Below are 18,377 nucleotides of genomic sequence, written 5' to 3' on the forward strand. Positions count from 1 at the left end.
CCAGGAGTCTCCAACAGCACTGTGGGGGCAAGGGCATTGGTAAGGATCATCCTGGATAACAGACGGTCATATTACAGGCTGATTTGGATTCTATGAGCTAGGTAAGTTGATGAGCCTGAATCTCACATTTCCCCATCTTTGAAATGGGCACATGGTTCATTCCAGGTCTAATGAGCTATGTTGATGAGCCAGTGGAATCCACACCAGGCTGCTGCCAGTGTTGTTTTTCTGTTGTTGTTAAATCATATGAAACTCCCTAAATGGAATCATTTTTGACATGCCAAGATGTCAGTTTGGTAAGCTTAGCCCCCAGTAACAAACCAAACAATCATCGAGTTTGTAGGAGGACACATTCCAGACAAAGTAAACAGTGTGTGTAGAGGGATCTGGCAGAGAAAAGAAATAAAGACACAGAAAAGTAAAAGAGTGAAAGGAGGAATGAAGGGTGTATCAGACTGCTTTGCTACAGTATCATGGTGGTGGTTTAATTGCTAAGTCGTGTCCAACCCTTTGCTACCCCATGCACTGTAGTCCACCAGGCTCCTCTGTCCATGTTCCAGGCAAGAATACTAGGGTGAGTTGCCATTTCCTTCTCCAAGGGATCTTTCTGATCCAGAGATCCAAACTGCAACTCCTGTATTTTAGGCAGTCTCCTTCATTCAGGCGGATTCTTTTACTGCAGAATCACTAGGGACCCCACTGGGGCCAACATTTCAGTCCTTGAGTCATGAGCTCGTTCTCACACACGTTGCCAGACACCTGTGAATTTACAAGTCTTGTTGCTACTCCAAGTCCCAAAGGAGCAGCACCTATTTGGGTTGGTAAATTTTATGTTATGTATGTGTTAACGCAATAAACAGATTCTATCAGAAAAGGAAAGAGGCAGGGGGTGGTGGGGGGGATGGTTTTTTAATTTAATTTTTATTTCATGTTGGAATATAGCTGATTTACAATATTGCATTACTTTCAAGTGTGAAACTGAAAGTCACTCAGTTCAGTTCAGTTCAGTCACTCAGTTGTGTCCGACTCTTTGCCACCCCATGAATTGCAGCACGCCAGGCCTCCCTGTCCATCACCAACTCCCAGAGTTCACTCAGACTCACGTCCATCGAGTCAGTGATGCCATCCAGCCATCTCATCCTCTGTCGTCCCCTTCTCCTCCTGCCCCCAATCCCTCTCAGCATCAGAGTCTTTTCCAATGAGTCAACTCTTCGCATGAGGTGGCCAAAGTACTGCAGTTTCAGCTTCAGCATCATTCCCTCCAAAGAAATCCCAGGGCTGATCTCCTTGAGAATGGACTGGTTGGATCTCCTTGCAGTCCAAGGGACTCTCAAGAGTCTTCTCCAACACCACAGTTCAAAAGCATCAATTCTTCGATGCTCAGCCTTCTTCACAGTCCAACTCTCACATCCCTACATGACCACTGGAAAAACCATAGCCTTGACTAGACAGACCTTTGTTGGCAAAGTAATGTCTCTGCTTTTGAATATGCTATCTAGGTTGGTCATAACTTTCCTTCCAAGGAATAAGCGTCTTTTAATTTCATGGCTGCAGTCACCATCTGCAGTGATTTTGGAGCCCAAAAAAATAAAGTCTGACACTGTTTCCCCATCTATTTCCCATGAAGTGGTGGGACCGGATGCCATGATCTTTGTTTTCTGAATGTTGAGCTTTAAGCCAACTTTTCCACTCTCCACTTTCATTCTCATCAAGAGGCTTTTTAGTTCCTCTTCACTTTCTGCCATAAGGGTGGTGTCATCTGCATATCTGAGGTTATTGATATTTCTCCCGGCAATCTTGATTCCAGCTTGTGTTTCTTCTAGTCCAGTGTTTCTCATGATGTACTCTGCATAGAAGTTAAATAAGCAGGGTGATAATATACAGCCTTGACGTACTCCTTTTCCTATTTGGAATCAGTCTGTTGTTCCATGTCCAGTTCTAACTGTTGCTTCCTGACCTGCATACAGATTTCTCAAGAGGCAGATCAGGTGGTCTGGTATTCCCATCTCTTTCAGAATTTTCCAGTTTATTGTGATCCACACAGTCAAAGGCTTTGCCATAGTCAATAAAGCAGAAATAGATGCTTTTCTGGAACTCTCTTGTTTTTTCCATGATCCAATGGATGTTGGCAATTTGATCTCTGGTTCCTCTGCCTTTTCTAAAACCAGCTTGAACATCAAGAAGTTCACGGTTCACGTACTGCTGAAGCCTGGCTTGGAGAATTTAGAGCATTACTTTACTAGCATGTGGTACTGCTGCTAAGTCGCTTCAGTCATGTCCGACTCTGTGCAACCCCATAGACAGCAGCCCACCAGGCTCCCCTGTCCCTGGGATTCTCCAGGCAAGAACACTGGAGTGGGTTGCCATTTCCTTCTCCAACGCATGAAGGTGAAAAGTGAAAGTGAAGTCGCTCAGTCCTATCTGACTCTGAGCGACCCCATGGACTGCAGCCTACCAGGCTCCTCCGTCTATGGGATTTTCCAGGCAAGAGTACTGGAGTGGGGTGCCATTGATGAGTGCAATTGTTGTGTCCAACTCTTTGCGACCCCATGGACTATACAGTTCATGGAATTCTCCAGGTTAGAATACTGGAGTGGGTTGCCTTTCCCTTCTCCAGGGCAATCTTACCAACCCAGGGACCAAACGCAGGTCTCCCACTTTACAGGTGGATTCTTTACAAGCTGAGCCACAAGGGAAGCCCAAGAATACTGGAGTGGGTAGCCTATCCCTTCTCCAGTGGATCTTCCCGACCCAGGAATTGAACCAAGGTCTCCTGCATTGCAGGTGGATTCTTTACCAACTGAGCTCTAAGGGAAGCCTTTCAAGTGTACAGCAAAGTAATTAAATTATATGTATATCCATCTTTTTCATTTTATTTTCCCCTATAGTTTATTACAGAACATTGAGTAGAGCTTCCTGTGCTATACAGTAGGTCCTTACTGATTATTTTATATTATAGTAGTGTATATATGGGAGAAGGCAATGGCACCCCACTCCAGTACTCTTGCCCGGAAAATCCCATGGACGGAGGAGCCTGGTGGGCTGCAGTCCATGGGGTCACTAAGAATCGGACATGACTGAGCGACTTCACTTTCACTTTTCACTTTCATGCATTGGAAAAGGAAATGGCAACCCTCTCCAGTATTCTTGCCTGGAGAATCCCAGGGATGGGGGAGCCTGGTGGGCTGCCGTCTATGGGGTCACACAGAGTCGGACACGACTGAAGCAACGCAGCAGCAGCGTATATATGTATATCCTGAACTCCCAATGTGTTGTTGTATATGGTTCATGGGCAAAACAAGTCTCAGGTAATATTCCATGGTGAATTAATTCACTTGTGGTTCTGTTCAGTAACTAAGTAGTGTCCAGCTCTTTGTGACCCCGTGGACTGCAGTATGCCAGGCTACTCTGTCTTCCATTATCTCCTAGAGTTTGCTCAAATTCATGTCCATTGAGTAGGTGCTGATTTGGTGAATTAACTCACTGTTAAATCCTAAATCAGCCTTCCCCATTAGAATCAGCTTGCTTTTCAGTGAACAGATAAATATTGCAAACCCAGATACTTTTAGAATCTAAATAGATAATTACCATTCAAACACAAGCTTCTGCTTCTCCAAGTACACAGGCTTTTGCATGCAGTTGACCCTAAGAATGTGCAGTGGATGTTTAGAATAAAGAGAGAAGAATCGAGTCTTCTGATATCATCTTTAAAAAGCTCATCTCAAGGATCAAACCCAAATAAACCTTGTAAAACTCTTTCTGTTTTTCCTTTCTTTCTTTCTTTTAATGGGCAGAAAATGCTTTGGGCCAATTGTCAGGGGATGGAAATTCTTATCCCTCAGGATATTGAGGTTGTATTTGACTGTCTGGAGTAGAGAACTTTAAAGGCTACTTCAGTCACTGGTAGCTAATCCGGAGAGAACAAACTGATTGTTCTCTCTGAACAGACCTACGGATGACATGCTTCCAGAACCTTCAAAATAAAAACACTTCCCCGGAGAGAACCAGTGTCGATCAACGTGAGCCCTGAAGGGAGTAAGCTGAGAGTGCGTCTTGGGGATCGTTGACCTTGTCCAGTTGTGCGTGTGACCAGAGTTTAGTTCAGCCAGCTCAGCTGGCTGATTCCAGTTTGAAAATGTAGTCCTTGTCTTTCTTTCCCTCCTTTGTGCTCTGTAGCCCTCCAGCTTGCTGCCCCTGCAGATCGCAGCTGCTTCATCATCCCATCCACCCAGATCTGCTGGAATGTGCTTATCAGTTACAGGCAGAGTGCCACTCCTAAAGCATTCCCCAAGGGATCCCAAGTATGAATAGCTCTCGGTCTCCCTGTTTTTACAGGAAGAGAATGAACGGACCTCTTGTGAAATAACTCTCCAATGTGTTCTCTTCGAGGCTTTAAATCATGCTGGAGAGAACAAAAATAAAATGAAGCAAAGTAGGGAAGACAAGCTGGCTTAGACTAACTGAGAAAGGAGCCTTGGGCCCAGGGACTGAGTCTTTTGTTGTTAGCAGCGTGTCTGACTCTGCTACCCCATGGACTGTAGCACACCAGCTCCTCTGTCCTCCACTGTCTCCCAGAATTTGGGAGATATTCATGTCCATTAAGTCGGTGATGCTATCTAACCATCTCATCCTCTCCCGCCCAGGTCTTATTTTGCCTTCAACCTTCCCCAGCATCAGGGGTTTTTCCCATAAGTCGGCTATTCACATCAGATGGTCAAAGTATTGGAGCTTCAGCTTCAGCATCATTCCTTCCAATGAATATTCAGGGTTGATTTCCTTTAGGATGGACTGGTCTGGTCTCCTTGCAGTCCAAGAGACTCTCAAGAGTCCTCCATCATGACAGTTCAAAGGCTGTTCTTCGGTGCTCAGCCTTCTCTACGGTCCAACTCACACACCCATACATGATTATTGGAAATAATGTAATAACGACTTACAAATAATAAAGAAGAAAATCATCCTGAATTTGCATCCTAATAAACCAGCCATTTGGATCTGCACAGAGATACCCCACACCCAAGATAAGAGAAACCCAAGTAAGACAGTAGGTGTTGCAAGAGGGCATCAGAGAGCAAACACACTGAAACCATACTCACAGAAAACTAGTCAATCTAATCACACTAGGACCACAGCCTTGTCTAACTCAATGAAACTAAGCCATGCCCGTGGGGCAACCCAAGATGGGCGGGTCATGGTGGAGAGATCTGACAGAATGTGGTCCACTGGAGAAGGGAATGGCAAAGCACTTCAGTATTCTTGCCTTGAGAACCCCATGAACAGTATGAAAAGGCAAAATGATAGGATACTGAAAGAGAAACTCCCCAGGTTAATAGGTGCCCAGTATGCTACTGGAGATCAGTGGAGAAATACCTCCAGAAAGAATGAAGGGATGGAGCCAAAGCAAAAAGAATACCCAGCTGTGGATGTGACTGGTGATAGAAGCAAGGTCCGATGCTGTAAAGAGCAATATTGCATAGGAACCTGGAATGTCAGGTCCATGAATCAAGGCAAATTGGAAGTGGTCAAACAAGAGATGGCAAGAGTGAATGTCGACATTCTAGGAATCAGTGAACTGAAATGGACTGGAATGGGTGAATTTAACTCAGATGACCATTATATCTACTACTGCAGGCAGGAATCCCTCAGAAGAAATGGAGTGGCCATCATGGTCAAAAAAAGATTCTGAAATGCAGTACTTGGATGCAATCTCAAAAACGACAGAATGACCTCTGTTCATTTCCAAGGCAAATCATTTAATATCACTAATCCAAGTCTATGCCCCAACCAGTAACGCTGAAGAAGCTGAAGTTGAACGGTTCCATGAAGACCTACAAGACCTTTTAGAACTAACACCCAAAAAAGATGTCCTTTTATTATAGGGGACTTAAATGCAAAAGTAGGAAGTCAAGAAACACCTGGAGTAACAGCCAAATTTGGCCTTGGAATACGGAATGAAGCAGGGCAAAGACTGATAGAGTTTTGCCAAGAAAATGCACTGGTCATAACAAACACCCTCTTCCAACAACACAAGAGAAGACTCTATACATGGACATCACCAGATGGTCAACACCGAAATCACATTGATTATATTCTTTGCAGCCAAAGATGGAGAAGCTCTATACAGTCAGCAAAAACAAGACCAGGAGCTGACTGTGGCTCAGACCATGAACTCCTTATTGCCAAATTCAGACTTAAACTGAAGAAAGTAGGGAAAACCACTAGACCATTCAGGTATGACCTAAATCAAATCCCTTATGATTATACAGTGGAAGTGAGAAATAGATTTAAGGGCCTAGATCTGATAGATAGAGTGCCTGATGAACTATGGAATGAGGTTCGTGACATTGTACAGGAGACAGGGATCAAGACCATTCCCATAGAAAAGAAATGCAAAAAAGCAAAATGGCTGTCTGGGGAGACCTTACAAATAGCTGTGAAAAAAAGAGAAATGAAAAGCAAAGGAGAAAAGGAAAGATATAAACATCTGAATGCAGAGTTCCAAAGAATAGCAAGAAGAGATAAGAAAGCCTTTTTCAGCGATCAATGCAAAGAAATAGAGGAAAACAACAGAATAGGAAAGACTAGGGATCTCTTCAAGAAAATCAGAGATACCAAAGGAATATTTCATGCAAAGATGAGCTCGATAAAGGACAGAAATGGTATGGACCTAACAGAAGCAGAAGAAATTAAGAAGAGATGGCAAGAATACACAGAAGAACTGTACAAAAAAGATCTTCACGACCCAGATAATCACGATGGTGTGATCACTGACCTAGAGCCAGACATCCTGGAATGTGAAGTCAAGTGGGCCTTCGAAAGCATCACTACAAACAAAGCTAGTGGAGGTGATGGAATTCCAGTTGAGCTATTCCAAATCCTGAAAGATGATGCTGTGAAAGTGCTGCACTCAATATGCCAGCAAATTTGGAGAACTCAGCAGTGGCCACAGGACTGGAAAAGGTCAGTTTTCATTCCAATCCCAAAGAAAGGCAATGCCAAAAAATGCACAAACTACTGCACAATTGCACTCATCTCTCACGCTAGTAAAGTATTGCTCAAAATTCTCCAAGCCAGGCTTCAGCAATATGTGAACCGTGAACTTCCTGATGTTCAAGCTGGTTTTAGAAAAGGCAGAGGAACCAGAGATCAAATTGCCAACATCCACTGGATCATGGAAAAAGCAAGAGAGTTCCAGAAAAACATCTATTTCTGCTTTATTGACTATGCCAAAGCCTTTGACCGTGTGGATCACAATAAACTGCGGAAAATTCTGAAAGAGATGGGAATACCAGACCACCTGATCTGCCTGTTGAGAAATTTGTATGCAGGTCAGGAAGCAACAGTTAGAACTGGACATGGAACAACAGACTGATTCCAAATAGGAAAAGGAGTACGTCAAGGCTGTATATTGTCACCCTGTTTATTTAACTTCTATGCAGAGTACATCATGAGAAACACTGGACTAGAAGAAACACAAGCTGGAATCAAGATTGCCAGGAGAAATATCAATAACCTCAGATATGCAGATGACACCACCCTTATGGCAGAAAGTGAAGAGGAACTAAAAAGCCTCTTGATGAGAATGAAAGTGGAGAGTGGAAAAGTTGGCTTAAAGCTCAACATTCAGAAAACAAAGATCATGGCATCCGGTCCCATCACTTCATGGGAAATAGATGGGGAAACAGTGTCAGACTTTATTTTTCTGGGCTCCAAAATCACTGCAGATGGTGACTGCAGCCATGAAATTAAAAGACGCTTACTCCTTGGAAGGAAAGTTATGACCAACCTAGATAGCATATTCAAAAGCAGAGACATTACTTTGCCAACAAAGGTTCGTCTAGTCAAGGCTATGGTTTTTCCTGTGGTCATGTATGGATGTGAGAGTTAGACTGTGAAGAAGGCTGAGTGCCGAAGAATTGATGCTTTTGAACTGTGGTGATGGAGAAGACTCTTGAGAGTCCCTTGGACTGCAAGGAGATCCAACCAGTCCATTCTCAAGGAGATCAGCCCTGGGATTTCTTTGGAGGGAATGATGCTGAAGCTGAAACTGCAGTACTTTGGCCACCTCATGCGAAGAGTTGACTCATTGGAAAAGACTCTGATGCTGAGAGGGATTGGGGGCAGGAGGAGAAGGGGAAGACAGAGAATGAGATGGCTGGATGACATCACTGACTCGATGGACGTGAGTCTGAGTGAATTCCGGGAGTTGGTGATGGACAGGGAGGCCTGGCCTGCTGCGATTCATGGGGTGGCAAAGAGTCGGACATGACTGAGCGACTGATCTGATCTGATATTCCCATTAAATGCTGGGAATCTTATTATCATCATGGCAAAGATATATTTTTATAAATTTCATTTCCCTTATTAAATATTTTCTTGCTGATCACTTTAATGATGACAGAATATTCTCTTGGGCTAGCATATAACACAGTGCCTGGAAATGGAGGTAATCAATATATATTTGTTGAAAAGATGAATAAATGTATTTAACTTATCTACATCAAACGTCCATCTAGCCAAAGCTATGGTTTTTCCCATATATATGGATGTGGGAGTTGGACTATAAAGGAAGCTGAGTGCCGAAGAATTGCTGCTTTTGAACTGTAGTGTGGGAGAAGACTCTTGAGAGTCCTGTGGACTACAAGGAGATCCAACCAGTCCATCCTAAAGGAAATCAGTCCTCAATATTCGTTGGAAGGACTGATATTGAAGCTGAAACTCCAATATTTGGGCCACCTGATATGAAGAACTGACTCATTGGAAAAGACCCTGATGCTGGGAAAGATTGAAGAGGATGACATGGTTGGCTGGCATCACGAACTTAATGGACGTGAGTTTGAGTAAACTCCTGGAGTTGGTGTAGGACAGGGTGACGTGGAGTGCTGTAGTCCACGAGGTTGCAAAGAGTTGGACATGACTGAGAGACTGAACTGAACATCCTTATTTGGATGCATTGAGTGTGCTTCCATTTTTATGACAATAAATAATGTCTAATGGCTCTTATTTTTCCTATTTTTTTGTGCAATTTTGTCAGGAAAGATTCCTAGAAATAGGGTTCCTATGGCAGTGATTATTAAAAGCACCAACAAATTCCTTTTTAAGGAGATTGTGTAGATTCACTGGATTGTCAACCATCAATGCACAAAATTGCTAGGTTGTTTATCATTTTTTAATTTCCTAGGTGCAGAGAGAGATTTCCATTGGTAAATCTCTCTTTTTTTAAATAATTACTGAACAGCTTTTGGGCTTTCTCTTCATTTTAGAAGCCTTGTCTTATGGTCTGACACAAAACCTGATCAACTTTGAAGGTTTCCCAAGAAACCTTGTTTCCAGTGAGCTGGAGATGTTCAAAGTGAACGCCCCGCACCAGATCCGTCCAGCAAAGAGGACAGGTTTGAGTCACTGGATGGTCTCTAACCACCCAGAGCACAGAGCCTGGCCCGTGGTGGCTGTCACTGTGTTCTGTGCTGTCACTTAACTCTTCCGAGGCAGAGGCCAAAGGCTCTGGGCAGCTCCCGGCTGGCAGGGAATGCTTTCAGGCAGGCTCTGTATGGAAGACTGTGAGTTCCTTACTGACAGTCCTCCCCAAAGCCCTCTTGGGGTTGGAAGCACCTAAGGCTTCCCGTGAGCCGGTCTGTCTCTACATCCTCACAAAGGTTATGGTGCTAGTGGTTAAGAATTCACCTGCCAAATGCAGGACGCGCTGGAGATGCGAGTTCGAACCCTGGGTTGAAAAGATCCCTTTGAGAAGCAAATGGCAACCCACTCAAGTACTCTTGCCCAGAAAATTCCATGAACATTGGAGCCTGGCGATCGGCAGTCCTTGGGCTCACAAAGATTCAGACACGACTGAGTGAGTGACACTACTACACTACACCTTGATGTGGACGGCGGTTTCACTTTCACCCTCACTTTCCAGATTCAGGAACAGGGCCCTCAGGGATGTTGTTTGCCAAGGATGCTTCGGCCATGAGGACCCAGGCTGGGGTGATCTGACTCCACAGCCCCAGCTCAGAGGGCCTGCCCTGCCTTGGGACACCTTGGGCTGGGTGTGAATCCTTCAAAGTCTCACCAGGAATGAAGTTTACCCAGAAGGAAGGTCACAAGTGTGTTAAATGATTATACTTTGTCTTCTTTATTCTTTTAGAAATTAATATTGAAAAAATAATATTGAATCAAATTAATGAGTCAAATCAATAATTAAAATTGAATCAATAATTATCATCAATAATAATAATCACTTTCAACATGAAAATGACAATGATGGTGATAATGATGGGCACTAACGGTCCTGATTTAGTATTTTAAAACCCTGTTATTGACCCCACTACAAGCGAAGGGACTGAGCCTTGGAGATGGAGTGGCTGGTGCAGCCAGGACTGCCATCCTTGTAGTAGTAATAGTGTTAGTTGCTCAGTGGTGTCCCCCTCTTTGCAACTCCACAGACTGTAGCCCGCCAGGCTCCTCTGTCTTTGGGATTCTCCAAGCAAGAAGACTGGAGTAGATTGCCATTCCCTTCTCAAGGGGATCTTCCCAACCTAAGGATCGAACCCAGGTCTCCTGCATTACAGGCCGATTCTTTACCGTCTGAGCTACAGGGAAGGACTCCCATGATGTCTCCTGACTCACCTGCCCTAGAGACAGGACAGTAACTTTGGCCCTGGAGGGGAGCTGAGGGCGGGATGCTCGGCAGTGGGTGTGGCGCACACAGCTATGGACGCTGGAGGAGACGGATGGAGGAGACGGCAAGCGGAAGCCACGTGCGCAAGAAGGTCAGCAGAGAGGCTGGTACCTGGGCTCAGGGGAAAACCTTGCTTCACAGGAGATGGGGGGCAGGGGAAGGGGCGGTGGGCCATATGTCAATGAACATTTTTATAATTGACAAGTAATGCGTGACTATGGTGCTACTTATGCAATTAAATAATAGAGCTCAGTGCTCTATTAACATCAACTTCCAGAGAAAACTCGGAACTGTGTCTTTTGAACCAGATCTAAATTCTGTCTGTTTTTGTCTTTGTTTCCCCTGGACAGAGTCTCCCTTGTTTCCGGTTTCAAACAACTGCTTATGGCCTCTGAGAAACAGCTGTTGTGGCCCAGAGTGAGGACATCGCGGTAGTGTAGGTAGGGGCTTCATCAACTAATGGGTGCAGAATTCAGTGACATTGGGACAGAAGTCTCAAGAGCAAAGTTCTATATGGATTCAGACATCTGCACGTCAATAGCCTCTCCTTCTGTTTGGAGTTCCTCTTAAGGAGGACGCTGTCCTTAAAGTTCATGTAAGATCGTCTGATGCTCTGCGTGGGCTTTAGGGAGCAGAGTCCAAATAGGCGTGACAAGGCCAGATGCCCTTCTTACACAGCATCGGCTGTCTGCTTCTGGTCACTGGGGGTGCAGACAAGCCTCTGCAGAGAGTTCAAGGGTGTCTGCACCATCATTCATTGCTTCTTTAGATGCCTGGAGGGAGAGGGCAACTTAAGCAGGCAGGCTGTCCAGCCAGCAGTGTTACTGCTCTTCACCTCCTTCCTGAGAAGCCACGTGTGGTCACTCTCAGAGCTGGGGACAGCCTTGCTCCCCCAGGAGGGACAGTGCCTTATCAGATGGGAGCTCGTGGAGACCTCCCTGCAAACAGTGACCCAGTGATTGCTCTCTGTAGACTCAGGCGAGCAGGAGGGAACATTCACAAGGAATGTTAGTGTAACAGCATGGAGCCGCAGTGTAACAGGGTGACTTTGTTTCAGTTTTTTGTTTTTCTCACCAGAATGCTAGTGGGACCAAGATAGACAGCTGGGTTAACATCTGAATATAAGTCTTTACCAACAGACAGAGAAACTGCATTCTGACAGAACTGGGGGTGGGAGAGGTCTTTTAGAGCAGAAACTTAAAGGCAAAAAAAAAATCACAAATCTGATGACAGAAACGTTTCAAATAACTGTACAGAAAAAAAAAAAACCCTCAAAGATAATCAAGAGAACATTGGGAAACCATCACAGCTTATACAACAGAATTAATATAAACACAGCAAGAACTCTCAAAAGCAACAAAAAAAGATTAAGTGTGCCTAACAGAATCGGCAAAAGATAAGAAGTGGGTGATTCAACAAAGGTTGGAAAGTACAGGAGAAATTTGTAACCAAAATGCAAACTGGACCAGCATCTAGGTAGAACCACAGTATAGCTGGCAGGTGGACAAAGGTGGAAAAGAATGCAGTGGCCAGAGCTGGTGATCCTGAAGGTGGAGGGTGTGGTGTGCAGGCAGGTTTGGAATCAGCATAGAGCTTTTTGATAGTCACTGGTCAATGTACCTTGATACTGGAAACTTTGAATACTGTGACCTGGCAATTCCACATCTAAATACTTAGTATTAAGAAACAATAAATACTCCAAACAAAAATTTAGAAAGCTTCATGACATGGTTTTCTATGAAGGCAAAAATGTGGAAAATTCTAAATGACCAGAAGAGAATTTAAATAAACCCCAGTTGAGCTCTACAATGAAATATTCTTGGATCTATTACAAATACTTATGTTGACCTACACTTATAGACATGAGGAGGTTTATAAAACAGTAAATGCAAAAAATAGATTATAAGACAAAGTATATGATTTTATGTGATATACGTTAAGTATGCTTATACAAACTTATACATAAATATATAGAAATATCAGAATGATATAAATCAAAATATTATTCTCCTTGGACAGCAAGGAGATCAAACCAATCAATCTCAAAGGAAATTAACCCTGAATATTCATTGGAAGGACTGATGCTGAAGCTGAAGCTCCAATACTTCGGCCACCTGATGCAAAGAGTCGGCTCATTGGAAAAGACTCTGATGCTGGAAAATTTGAGGGCAATAATGGAAGATGAGATGGTTGGATGGCATCACCCATTCAATGTACATGAGCAAACTGTGGAAGATGGTGAAGGACAGGGAAGCCAGGCATGCTGCAGTCCATGGGGTCGCAAAGTCAGACAAGACTTAGTGACTGAACAACAATAATTATTCAGTAGCTATCTCTAAATTTGTGCTTCCCTAATAGCTCAGTCGGTAAAGAATTCACCTGCAATGCAGGAGACCCTGGTTCAATTCCTGGGTTGGGAAGATCAGCTGGGGAAGGGATAGGCTACCCACTCCAGTATTCTTGGGCTTCCCTTGTGGCTCAGCTGGTAAAGAATCTGCCTGCAATGTGGGAGACCTGGGTTTGATCCCTGGGTTGGGAAGATCCCTGGAGAAGGGAAAGCCTACCCACTCCATATTCTGGCCTGGAGAATCCCATGGACTGTAAAGTCCACGGGGTCGCAAAGAGTTGGACACGACTGAGCGGCTTTCACTCACTCATCTCTAGATTTACACATTAGAATGATTTTATTCCTTCTTCTCTTGTCTGTAGCTCCTAAGATTTTCACAAGTAGCATGTAATGTTTGTATAACCAACTAACAATAAAAACAAAATAACAAAAATGAAAAGAGGCCCTCTGACAATTGAGCAGCCTTTTCACTACCTGCTCTGATTCTTGGCACTTGTCCAGGTGGATATTTCTTTCTGACTTCTCACTCTCTGCCTTGCATCAAAGCTGAGCCTTGGTCTGAATCCCTCGGACTCCCCTGCAACTCTTTCTCTGTCATTTTTATCAGGCCTGTTTACTCCTGCCCAGCTGTTACCCATGGGATCCAGCTCCTTCAGGCTTTTGGTATCACACCAGGAACAAGTTCCCAGAAGCAGAATTGAAAGCAAAGGAGGTCTGTGGACACCTGCGGCTGCTTTAAAATATGTAAATCTGGTTTATCGCTTTGCTACTCAAAACCCTCTATTGTCTCACCTTCATGTTCAGAATTAAAACCATACTTTCCCTCTCATTTATTTATAAGAGCACATGAACTCTGAGCCCTAGCATCTCTCTGATTTTTCCCTCTCTCTTTACCTTACCTGGTCTGCATGGGACCCAATGGCCTCTATGCCATTCTAGTTAATGAGTCAAGTCTGTTTCCACTCCAGGGTCTTTGCACTTCCTTCACTCAGCCCAGAAAAATGCACAATCTGTGCCTCTCTTCCTCACTTATTCAGGTCTCTACTAGAGTGTCACCTTCGTGAAGAAGGCTTTCCTGGTCATCTAACTGTGAAATGAAAATATCTCCTGCCATATCAATAAACAAGGAAGGTCACAGCCATCGGCGATTTCTGGCCTCCAGATGTGAATGAGAGCTCCCAAAAGTGCCATGCTGCCAGCCCCTACAGAGATTGCTGAGGAGCTGGGGGAATACAAGAAGCAGCCATCTGCCACCCCTTAAGGTGAGCAAGGAAACAGGATTTGACCCCAGATAGCTGAGATGCATATAAAAGGAATGAATTCAGTGAGCCCAGAGGCTTGCATCTTCCCATACGTAGAATGCTAAGTTCCTTAACTTGATACCTGGTCTTTGATGTTCACACTGCCTTCTCCCTTTGTTACACTGCATACAGCCCGACTCCCCCTACGGCCTCCTTGAAGCAGTCTCTCAGAACCCAGGTGCCCTCTCTCAGGCCGCAGTCCTCATTTTGCCCCAAATAAAACTTCACTCACAACTCTCAAGTTGTGCATGCTGTTTAGTCAACATAATCTCACACAGAACCTTCTCCATCGTCTTGTTTCCCTGACTTATCTTTATTTTTCCTCAAAGCGCCTCAGACACCCTCTGATGACAAAATATGCCTTAAGTTGTCCCTTGTTTGTTTATTCCTCTTCTGCCTACAACAAAAGCTGCAGGATGGGGAGATTTTGGCTTGTTCTTTGCTGTATCAAAAATTTCTAAAAAAAAAAAATTACTAGTTCATATTTATCAGTGGAAAGAAAGAGAGGGAACAATGGTAGAAATTAATGAGCTAGAAGACAAAGAAACAAAATCACAAAAGCAAAAGCTGTTTTTAGAAAATAGAAAATAAACTACTGACAAAGCAGATTAAACTTCCAGAAAGAGGAAGACACAAAGAAATTATATTAGTGATGACAAAGGAAGCAAAACAGATGAAAAGTTTTAAAAATTGTGAGAGACTCCCCTGGTGGACTTCATGACAATAAATGGAAAATTGCACTGAAGTGGGGGTGCTGCTTACTTGAAGCCCCTTGAAGGCCACTTGTACACAGTGGGGACAGGACCAGCCCAGGTGCCGTGGGGTTGAAGCTTGCATAGAATGTGATGATGACGCTTGAGAAAAATCACACAAATTTATATACTAAAAAGCAAATAGCACAAGCATCATAACATCCAGAAAAATCAGATGACATCGTTATTATTAGTCCTTGCAGTAACTGACTTTCTGCCACACGTCTGCAAGGCTCACTTCTCTGGTTTTCCCCTGCACACTTTTATTGCCTCCTCCTAGGACAATAATTTAGCAATATCATTTTCTGTAGAGAGAACAGAAAGCTAATTCCATCTTTCCTCCAGCAAGGCTGACAGAAATTTGTTTTTTATTATTGATAGTTTGGAAAAGCCTCCCTACGCGCCACGTCTCGTAACTGGCAATGTCACAATGGTGACTGTCTGTGCAGTCTCTTGCTCAGCGGGTCCTCCCAGCGGAAATACGGAGGGATGCAGAGTCAAAGGACGCTTTGGGGGACCTTGGGTCTTTCCTGGAGGTGGGGGTGTTGTAGCCACACGTTCTGGGAAACAAACTCACTCAGAAGGACAATGCAGATAGTGGAGTGCAGTTTATTACACTGGTGGGCCCAAGGCAGAGTCTCCTTTTAGCCAAGGATCCTGACTAGTTTTTGTGAAAACCTTATATACCCTAAGTGTACATGCCCAAACCCACCTCGCTGAATTCCCTGAAACTAGTCTGAACAAAGGAAAAGAAAGATACAATCAAAGTTAACCCACGATTCATATGCCTTAAGCCTAGGTAGTTAAGAGTGGACAATTATCAATAGGCACATCATACCCCAATAAGCATAATAGAATGTATGATTCTATTTGGTTACACGGATAATTAGGGTACTCTTTTAGGCAATGGAGAGACTAGGTACAAGCCCTGGGGCTCTTCCATTCGGAGGGCCTGGTTTTCCAGTTGGTATGCTGTTTCCATAAATACTGGGCATATAGCTCAAAGTCCACGGTCCAGCCCAAGATGGAGTCCTGCTGTCAGGATGGAGCCTGTTCTGTCTGTTTCCCCCTTCAGGGGTGGATGCGGGATCAGGTCAGGGCCTCAGAGGGCCACAGTCTTCATCTGCCAGGCTCTCTGGATCAGGACTCCTGCAGTTCCTGCCTCAGTGGCAGGTCTAGCCTCCCATGCCCTGGTCTGTGTCCTTTCTGAGTCTCCAGGCTACAGCAGGGCTGGTCCACTGCAAGCAGAGGACAGAGCAGCACCTTCAGTTCCCTCTCCTTGAGGTCAGGGGTAGAGTCAGGATGCTCCATGAACCCACAAAGGACTGGGACCACAGGATAGAACACAGTGGCAATTTTTTGTCCTTTCCCATGGCCTCCATGAGTACAGCACAAAGGTGACCCTAGCCTGGGGCGATGCTCCATGCATCTGGCCAGCAGCTGCTGAGCCTGCACCCCTGGAGGAGAGCAGAGCTATAGTGTAAGCGTCACTCTCTCCATGGCAAGCCCGCTGCTGAGCAGGAGCCAACCTGGGAGAAGGTGGGAATATCTCAAAAGCCTGCAGAGGGGCAGAGGGACTGCAGGGGTGAGGGGGGAGGACTTACTACCATGGTGATGCTTCCCAGCATTCTCTTTCTTTATCTCAAGTTTCTGTCCTGGTCCGTCCTCATTTCTGCCAAGTCCTCATACTGGTCATCAATTCCCTCCCACTCCTTGTATCCTAGACAAGAATTCTCACCTTGCTTTTATACCTGACATTTCATTATTTGTTTTCTATATGTTTTATGTCTTTTTTATTCCTCTGTTTCTCTATTACTTCTGTTTTTTTTTTTTTAATGTCAGATACATATATTCCAGTGTACCATTACAATTCTCTTTTCATTTCTTTTACTATATATATTTGGAGTTATTTTCATAGTGGTTGCCCTGGGGATGATAATTAATGTCTTATTGTGTAACAATCTACATCAGATTATATCAGTTTAATTTCAGTATTCTGCAAAGACTTTTGTCCTTATATGACTCCATTTCCTCCCACTCTGGTGCTTCTTTATTGTCACAAATTACGTCTTTGTACACTGTATGCCCATCAACACAGATTTATAATTACTTCCTGAAGCTGTTGTCTTTTAAATTAGAAAGGAGGAAAAAAGTTACAAATCAAACAGTTGTTTATACTATCTTTTATACTGACCTATGTTCTTATCTTTATTGATGCTTTTGATTTCTTTATGTGGATTCAAGTTACTGTCCAGTGTCCCTTCATTTCAGCCTGAAAGATTCCCTTTGCTATTTCTTGTAGGGTAGTTCTGTTAAGAGACAAATTATCTCAATTTTTAAAAAATATGGGATGCTATTTATTTCTCCTTCATTTCTGAAGGATGGTTTTGCAGATACAGAATTTATGGTTGATAGTTTTTTCTTTCAGTGCTTTGAATATGTCATGCCCTAGATATATGGTCTCCATGGTTTCTGACGAGTCAGCCATTGTACAAAAGCTGTCCCTTCTCTCTTGCTGCTTTTAAGATTCTCCCTGAGTCTGTGGCTTTTGACAGTTTGATGATGATGTGTATGTGTGGATCTCTTGAGTTTATTTATTTGGAATTCATTGAGCTAATTGGAGGAAGAGATTCTTTTTCATCAAACTTGAGAGGTTTTCAGCCATTATTTCTTCAAATATTCTTCCTGTCTCTTCCTTTCTCTCTACTACTTCTGAGACTCCCATTATTCATAGGTTGAGACTTTTGCTTGTGCTCTACAGGTCTCTGAGGCTGAGTTCATTTTTCTTTCTGTTTCTCAAAATTGATCATCTCAATGAACTGTTTTCAAGTTCACTTAGTGTTTCTTCTGCCTTTTCGAGTCTACCATTGAGACTGGCCATGGATTTTTCATATTAGTGATTGTACTTTTCAACTGCAGGGTTTCCATATGATTTTTAATTATTTCCATTTCTTTATAGGTATTCTTTATTTGATGAGATCTCTTATTTTTCTTTTGTTCTTTAGACACATTTTTTTTTTTTACCACTTTGGTTATATTTGAATACCTTATTTAAAGTTTTTGTCCAGTAAATCAAATGTTTGATCTTCCTCAGAGACAGTTTCTATTGATTGCTTACACATTGTCCACTTGCTGTATATAGACCATGCTTTCCTGTTTATTTGAATGTCCCATAATTTTCTGTAAAATCAGAATTTTAAAATAATATAATGTAGTAATTCTGAGGGCTTCCAGGGTAGCTCAGTTGATAAAGAATCTGCCTGCAATGCAGGACACCCTGGTTCAATTTCTGGGTTAGG

Source organism: Bubalus kerabau, chromosome 18, assembly GCF_029407905.1.
Source record: "Bubalus kerabau isolate K-KA32 ecotype Philippines breed swamp buffalo chromosome 18, PCC_UOA_SB_1v2, whole genome shotgun sequence".
In the NCBI taxonomy this organism is placed as follows: domain Eukaryota; kingdom Metazoa; phylum Chordata; class Mammalia; order Artiodactyla; family Bovidae; genus Bubalus; species Bubalus kerabau.